The sequence below is a fragment of the Procambarus clarkii genome, chromosome 38 (assembly GCF_040958095.1).
Source record: "Procambarus clarkii isolate CNS0578487 chromosome 38, FALCON_Pclarkii_2.0, whole genome shotgun sequence".
In the NCBI taxonomy this organism is placed as follows: Eukaryota; Metazoa; Arthropoda; class Malacostraca; order Decapoda; family Cambaridae; genus Procambarus; species Procambarus clarkii.
In genome coordinates, this window is record NC_091187.1 from 16,924,812 (window position 1) to 16,933,765 (window position 8,954).

Below are 8,954 nucleotides of genomic sequence, written 5' to 3' on the forward strand. Positions count from 1 at the left end.
CTACAGCAGCTGGTGGCAGTGTTGCAGGCCCCTAGAGCAGCTGGTGGCTGTGTTGCAGGCCCTAGAGCAGCTGGTGGCGGTGTTGCAGGCCCCTAGAGCAGCTGGTGGCGGTGTTGCAGGCCCCTAGAGCAGCTGGTGGCGGTGTTGCAGGCCCCTAGAGCAGCTGGTGGCGGTGTTGCAGGCCCCTAGAGCAGCTGGTGGCGGTGTTGCAGGCCCCTAGAGCAGCTGGTGGCGGCGGTGGAGAACGAGGAGAGTGGTCTATGCAGCTCACGTCTACACAACACCAATCTGCACTTCAATCCTGGCTAGGGTCGTGGGCTGCCCCCTGGGGCGGCTGTGGGTGGTGGTCCCTGGGTGCCCACGGGGAGACCACGGGCCCCCCCCCCCCGAGCCCACAGTGGCGCCTCCCCTCACCAGCCCTCTCTGTGGGCTTCGCCCGGGGGCCGACACCTTGAGATTCGACTTCACTTATGACTTTCCTCGATGCTTTCAGCTTCGGAGGAGCAGAATTGACGCCCACGGCATGGGCTTCACCGCCACCCACGCCCAGATCCCCACCCACGCCCAGACCCACGCCCAGATCCCCGCCCACGCCATGGGCTTCACCGCCACCCACGCCCAGATCCCCACCCACGCTATGGGCTTCACCGCCACCCACGCCCAGATCCCCGCCCACGCCCAGATCCCCGCCCACGCCATGGGCTTCACCTAAACCCACGCCCAGATCCCCGCCCACGCCAACAAGTATACTTTTGTCCTGAACATAGTCCAGGCTTAAAGTAAACTTTGAGTGTATATACACCCAGAAACAAAGTTTACCTCTCAGTATTATATCCCCTTATTAATAAATGTCTTCTCACCTCTCGATATGGTTCCCTGGTATTATTTCAGGACATTTTTTCGAACATTTATACCCAAATTTTTTGGCACTGGATCCCTACTATTCATGACTTACTTTAGAATTGTGATTTAGACTCCATTAAAATTCCTTTAGACTCTTTAGAATTGTGATTTAACAATTTCGACGCTGTTAAGCTTACGTCCAGCTAGTCCATTAACATCACTTACGCCACATTTTTTGGTAAGCCACTATAGTAAGTATTTCAACATTTACGTGTTACCACAGGAAGCCCACCTTTACTGCGACTGGCAAGCCACTCCTATCTCCCCCGTTAACTAAAAAGCTAATCGTACCCTCCTCCCCTAAAAAACTACTCTGGGGGCCCCTACCTAAAAAATATCCATCGTGATAAAAAAACAATCGTGCGCCCCTAAAAAGCCACTCGTAGGCCCTTAAAAACCCACTCTGCGCCCCTAAAAAGCCACTCGTAGGCCCCTAAAAACCCACTCTGCGCCCCTAAAAAGCCACTCGTAGGCCCCTAAAAACCCACTCTGCGCCCCTAAAAAGCCACTCATAGGCCCCTAAAAACCCACTCTGCGCCCCTGAAAACCCAATCGTGGGCCCCTAAAAACCCACTCTGCGCCCTTAAAAAAACACTCGTTGGCCCCTAAAAACCCACTCTGCGCCCCTAAAAAACCACTCATGGGCCCCTAAAAACCCCCTAGCCCCCTCCTTGCCTAAAAGAGCCAAGGGGGGCCCAAAACGAGCCACGAAACGCAGGATCATCACTCGTTTTATGAACTCCCAAACCCTGAGGACCTCCGCCACTCCACTACCCCCGCGGACCATCAATCTGGCGAGCGATCAATAACCTGCGGACAGACCCACAAGCTCACCACGGCCTCTGCCGCCCTGTTTCGGTCGGTTGCGAAATGTTTCGCCCCCCCCCAGGGAGGGCCAGCGCCCCCTACTCACCGGGTTTACGACGTGATAATGAAATAGAAAGACCAAAAGTAGTCGGGCGGGAGCTGTTCCTTGGAATCAGGAATGGGAATAACTCGGAGAGGGGGGGGGGGTGGCGGTGGGAGGATAATCCTTGCGCTAACAAGATGTTAAAGGAAAGGGGGATTGGGAATGGGGACTTGGGAAGTGGAAGAGGGAATAGGTATGGAGATGGTGACAGTCTTGAGGTATGGGATGGGAGAGAGGGTGGGAGAGATGCTGAGAGGGAGGGGGGGGGGAGATGAGACTGAATTGGGGAAGAGGAGATGAAAGGGGGATAGCAAAGAGGAGACGAGGAGATGGAGAGACAGAGAGATAAAGACATGAAGAGAGAGAGAGAGGAGTGGATATAAAGACGATAAGGAGAGGAGTGATCATCATCTCTTTTTCTTTTTCTCTTTCCGGTATTCCTGTTTTATGTGCATTTCTCTTCTTCTCTTTTCTCTATAGAAATAAATATATAAAGATATTTTCTCAAATATCTTTATTTGGCCAGTCTCCCTGTACTGTATCTGTTCCTCTCTTTGTTATCTCTTTCCCTTCACCTTTCCTTCTTTCCCTCCTGCTCCCTTTCCCTTCACCTTTCCTTCTTTCCCTCCTGCTCCCTTTCCCTTTCTACCCTTCCCTCCCTTTCCCTACATTACTCTACCTTGACTGACAGACACACCATCACTCTATCCTCAATCACCATTTATTGTCAATATATTCTCTACTCGCATATTACTGCAGCCGGTGGGACATGAAACTGGGTACAGAGGGTATAGGAATTATATGTAACTAGCTGACATTGTAATTATAAAGTGTGAAGGATAGATGAAATTGTTAATGTAATAATCTAGGTTGAGGTCTGATAAAGATCTTTTATGTCCTCTGTAATCATTTTTGCGCTACCGCTCACAGGATGAGTATGGGGTGCACAATAAACTAGCCGCCTCCAAAGGTAACAATTAAATATCCAGAGGTACCCTATCATTAATTTTTACTCCACACACCTTCCAGAGGAAGGGGTGAGAGAGAGGGGGGAGAAGGGAAGAAAGTAAAGGAAGGAAAAGGAAGGAGAAACAGAGAAATGCATAGAACGAAGGAGAAACAGAGAAAAGGAGAGAGAGAGAGAGAGAGAGAGAGAGAGAGAGAGAGAGAGAGAGAGAGAGAGAGAGAGAGAGAGAGAGAGAGAGAGAGAGAGAGAGAGAGGGGATGATAATTAGCGGGAGTCACAGATAATGAGGGAAGAGAGAGAGTGTGAGAGAAAGAGAGATACAATTTTTGTCTTTTCCGGAAGAAATTATACTCTCTGATCGACAGAGATCGACTCTCTTCCAGTACCTAAGCGGACTCCCGGAAGAGACTCATGGAAACCCTCAAGCTGAGTTCCTGGAAATATCTTCCAGGAACTGCCGCCCATCTGTGCTTCCAGTGTGCTTCACAGCCATCCACTAAGGCATTAGTAAGATGGAAAAGTGTTTACTCCCTCAAGGGTCGCGTTCCAGGATGTTTACGTTGGTGCTGGAGGTTGAATATTTATGACAGGTGTGTGTCCACGGCGCCCTCTGGGTGGAGACGTTGCTTGACATGCTGTTTGTGAACTCTGTCTTGACATGAGAGCTAATTACATATAGTATATCTGTCCTTCCCTCTCGTCATCTGGTCGACCTTCCTCGGTACCTCGTCCACTTCCTTCCCAGATCATCTACCAGCCTCCACTTCGTCCACTCCCTTCCCAGATCATCTACCAGCCTCCACTTCGTCTACTTTCTTTCCAGATCATCTACCAACGCCTCCACTTTGTCTACTTCCTTTCCAGATCATCTACCGACGCCTCCATTTCGTCCACTCTCTCCCTAGATAATCTACCAGCGCCTCCACTTCGTTCACTCCCTTCCCAGATCATCTACTAGCGCTTCCATTTCGTCCACTCCCTTCCCAGATCATCTACCAGCGCCTCCACTTCCTCCACCACCTTCCCAGATCATCTACCAGCGCCTCCACTTCGTCCACTCCCTTCCCAGATCATCTACCAGCGCCTCCACTTCCTCCACCACCTTCCCAGATCATCTACCAGCGCCTCCACTTCCTCCACCACCTCCCCAGATCATCTACCAGCGCCTCCACTTCCTCCACCACCTTCCCAGATCATCTACCAGCGCCTCCACTTCCTCCACCACCTTCCCAGATCATCTACCAGCGCCTCCACTTCCTCCACCACCTTCCCAGATCATCTACCAGCGCCTCCACTTCCTCCACTCCCTTCCCAGATCATCTACCAGCGCCTCCACTTCGTTCACTCCCTTCCCAGATCATCTACCAGTGCCTCCACTTCCTCCACCACCTTCCCAGATCATCTACCAGCGCCTCCACTTCCTCCACTCCCTTCCCAGATCATCTACCAGCGCCTCCACTTCGTTCACTCCCTTCCCAGATCATCTACCAGCGCCTCCACTTCCTCCACCACCTTCCTAGCACGACATTCACCCTCCCCAGCCCCTCGTCCTCCCCACCACGCCTGTTGAACCTGAACCGTCGTTTATTTGACAAACATTACCAGTTCTTCTCACGACCCAGTATGGAAATTCCTTGCGCCGGTCCACTACTGAAAGCGTCTTCAAGGCAATGTTAGCAGAGCGTCGGTCATCTCTCTCATATACAAGGCTACATGGCACAAGGGAAGGGGAATTCTCAAGGGGAAAAGCGCCAAGTCGTAATATCATCGTAATGGATTGGCGCTTTTCTTTGATAATTCCCTTCCTCTCTGTCATGTAGCCTTGTACTTCTTTTTGCGTGACTCAGCTCGCGAGGAGAGTGTTGTAATAGGCTTATTGATCAATATTATTCGGCCTACACTGGCAACTGCCTCAGGAACCAACTTAGGTCAGGAATATTTATCTATTGGCTGCAAACTCAGCAACGAAAATTATGCAAACGAGACCAGATAGGCTAGATAGCGAATGCCTTCGTCTGACAAAAATGAAAATCTAATTAACTTGAAGTCTAACTGTATTGTAAATATTATATTTACATAAATCTGTTTACACGAAAAAAATCACTATGCATGCACAGTAAATAATGTCGACCAGACCACACACTAGAAGGTGAAGGGACCCAGACGACGACGATTCGGTCCGTCCTGGAGCATTCTCAAGTCGATTGTGGAGTCCAGGACGGACCGAAACGTCGTCGTCGTCCCTTCACCTTCTAGTGTGTGATCTGGTCAACATTCTTCAGTCATGTTATTGTGACTCATCGCCTGTACAGTAAATAATGTCGACTCTTGGAGCTCAACTTCCCTGAAAAATCACACACATACAGAAGTACTTTAAACGCAGAAACAAGAGAAGCTGATTGTGCGAAAGTATAACGAGACACCTTCTCAACTACTTCTCCCTGTGGGAAGTAGTTAGTAAGTGTCCGGGGTCTCTCACCCTCAGGAGACATTCACACGGCTCATTCTGTTCTGGGAACTCTTGACAGCCCCCGACTGAAGCAGCCAAGTAGCTAGTTGAAGATTGGAAAACCAGGGACCAGATTCATGAAGCAGTTACGCAAGCACTTACGACCCTGGGGCCAGATTTACAAAGCAGTTACGCAAGCACTTACGAACCTGGGGCCAGATTCACCAAGCAGTTACGCAAGCACTTACGAACCTGGGTGCCAGATTCACGAAGCAGTTACGCAAGCACTTACGTCCCGGGGGTCAGATTTACGAAGCAGTTACGCAAGCACTTACGAACATGGGGCCAGATTCAACAAGCAGTTACGCAAGCACTTACGAACCTGGGGCCAGATTCACGGGAATTACGCAAGCACTTACGAACCTGGGGCCAGATTCACCAAGCAGTTACGCAAGCACTTGCGAACCTGGGGCCAGATTCACCAAGCAGTTACGCAAGCACTTACGACCCTGGGGTCAGATTCACGAAGCAGTTACGCAAGCACTTACGAACCTGTACATCTTTTCTCAATCTTTGGCGACTTTGTTTGTAATTATTAAACAGTTAATGAGCTCCGAAGCACCAGGAAGCTGTTTATAACAATAACAACAGTTGAATGGGAAGTTTTCATGCTTGTAAACTGTTTAATAAATGTAACCAAAGCCGTCAAAGATTGAGGAAAGATGTACACGTTCGTAAGTACTTGCGTAACTGCTTCGTAAATCTGGCCCCCTGAGTTTCACAGTCACATGATCACATATGGGGCCTGATGGCTGAGTGGACAGCGCTCGGGATTCGTAATCCTAGGATCTGGAGATCGATCCCCGGCGATGGCGGAAACAAATGGGCAGAGTTTGTTTCACCATGATGTTCCTGTTTACCTAGCAGCAAATAGGTACCTGACAGTTAGACAGCTGCTACGGGCTGCTTGTCCTGTGTGTGTGTGTGTGTGTGTGTGTGTGTGTGTGTGTGTGTGTGTGTGTGTGTGTGTGTGTGTGTGTGTGTGTGTGTGTGTATGTGTGTGTATGTACTCACCTAATTGTACTCACCTAATTGTGCTTGCGGGGGTTGAGCTCTGGCTCTTTGGTCCCGCCTCTCAACCGTCAATCAACTGGTGTACAGATTCCTGAGCCTATTGGGCTCTATCATATCTACATTTGAAACTGTGAATGGAGTCAGCCTCCACCACATCACTTCCTAATGCATTCCATTTGCTAACTACTCTGACACTGAAAAAGTTCTTTCTAACGTCTCTGTGGCTCATTTGGGTACTCAGCTTCCACCTGTGTCCCCTTGTTCGCGTCCCACCAGTGTTGAAAAGTTCGTCCTTGTTTACCCGGTCGATTCCCCTGAGGATTTTGTATGTGTGTGTGTGTGTATGTGTGTGTGTATGTGTGTGTGTATGTGTATGTGTATGTGTGTGTGTGTGTGTGTGTGTGTGTGTGTGTGTGTGTGTGTGTGTGTGTGTGTGTGTGTGTGTGTGTGTGTGTGTGTGTAAAAAAAAAAAAAGTTGATCCATTGACACTTAAGAGGAGGGTCAAAAGAGCCAGAACTCAACCCCCGCAAGCACCACTAGGTGAGCACACACACGCACGCGCGCGAGCACACCAACAATGAAGCCACTAAAGTCAATTCCTGCTATATCATTGGTGGAAACATGTGAGCGGGTGCCTGTTCAGCTGTGGACGAGTGAGCCCCATGACATCTGGCGGGCCCGAATCCACCTGGAAACAATTGGTGTGAACAAGCAGGTGCATAATTCAGTCTTTTACGTGGTAAAGGGGATTTAAGTCTTTTCTAAGAGATTATATTACTCTCGTCCTGCATAGAGCTGTAGCAGGATGAGATTACACTTATAGTAAATTCTGGTCACTTTTGGAGTGACAAAACGTCGTCGTCCCTTCAATTTCTAGTGTATGGTCTGGTCAACTTTTGGAGTATTTTTGTAAACTTGAAGGATTAAACACAACGACTTTGGGTAATATTCTTTGACTTTAGGACAAAAAAAGTGACCTCAGAAGGTGCTTTAGTCAGAATGAGGATCCTATTAGAGATTTTTTCTCAAGAGCTTCGACGCTGCGTCAGGCGGGCTGTCCTGAAACCAATAAATAACTGACTGCCCAGACAAAGCCTTTTCTCACTGGTAGAATTGACACCCATGTCAAGCCCTTTCTGAGTGGCGCTGGTTCGATGGTCACCTGAGTGAGAGGGGCAAGATATAGGCAATAGTCTTTGCTCTCATTGTAATCAATGAGGTTTATTCTCATAATTACATATGCTCTATGTATGACAGGTCTGTACTTAGCGGTAAGTATTATATGTACTTACTGTAAGTAATATATGTACTTACTGCTAACAAAGGTGTTAACAGATGTTAAGTAGGTCACCTTTGGAAATCAGTCATCGATAGAGAAGATTTAAGATTTATGTATACACATTAATTTGCATGTATACCTCTAATAGACAGACAGTAGTAGCAGAGCTGATCTAAAATCTCCTCTATCACCACCTTCACCACCTACTCACCACCTACCCATCACCACCTTCACCACCTAGTAACCACTGGTGGAGATAATTTATCATCAACTAACTAAAATTTTAAATAAAACACTCGAAACAGGAGATCTCCCAGAAATCTGGAAAAAGACAAACGTAGTCCAAACAAATGCAATTGTGACACAAATGGGTCGCGTGTTCAAGCAGCCTTTGTGTAACAATTGCAGCTCGTGCATGCGTGTGAGTGGTCAGAAGTGAGTGTGGTTAGAACTGAGAGTGGTTAGAAGTGAGTGTGGTTAGAGGTGAGGTTCACAAGACATGATCAGAGAGTGTAGCATGACGTCACGTCCGACTTGACACCTGGCGCGCGGGAACCATTGACTCCAGGTACAAGAGTCATTGTTACCAGCGCCAGAGGGAGAAAGTTTGCAAGCATGGCTGGGTAACCCGACCTGTCTAAGGAGGAAGGAAGAGGAGGAGGAGGAGGAGGAGAAGGAAAGATAAAAAGAGACAGAAATGGGACAAAGGAACGGAGGGTGATAAGAGAGGGAGCGAGGGGGACATTCCACGCGCCCAGCCTGAATAGTAAAAGTCATTCCTGATCTGGAAACAACCTGTGTTGTGGAGAGTTGAGATGACAGCCAACGACAGGGACTGTCATTGGCTCCATGGACAGTGTTGAAAGCCGGATTGTAAATAATGGGAAAGAAATGACTTTTAGGAATATCCGGCGTGAGGTGCCTCATTTTCCCTCTTCTACAGTAATTGGTCGCATCACTTAGCATGCAACTGAGCATCGTTGGTACACCAGCCGGTGACAACATCGCCTGTGTTGACATTTTATATATATATATATATATATATATATATATATATATATATATATATATATATATATATATATATATATATATATATATGCAATTGACGATCACAAAACACTGATCATTTTATGCGGAAAATCCACAGAGAAATATGAAATGAGGTGAACGTTTCGGCTTGTTAAAGCCTTTGTCAACACCAGACTGACAAAGTCTGGTATCAGTCTGGTGTTGACAAAGACTTTAACAAGCCGAAACGTTCACCTCATTTCATATTCCTCTGTGGATTTTCCGCATAAAATGATCAGTGTTTTGTGATCGTCAATTGCATATATATATATAATATATATATATATATATATATATATA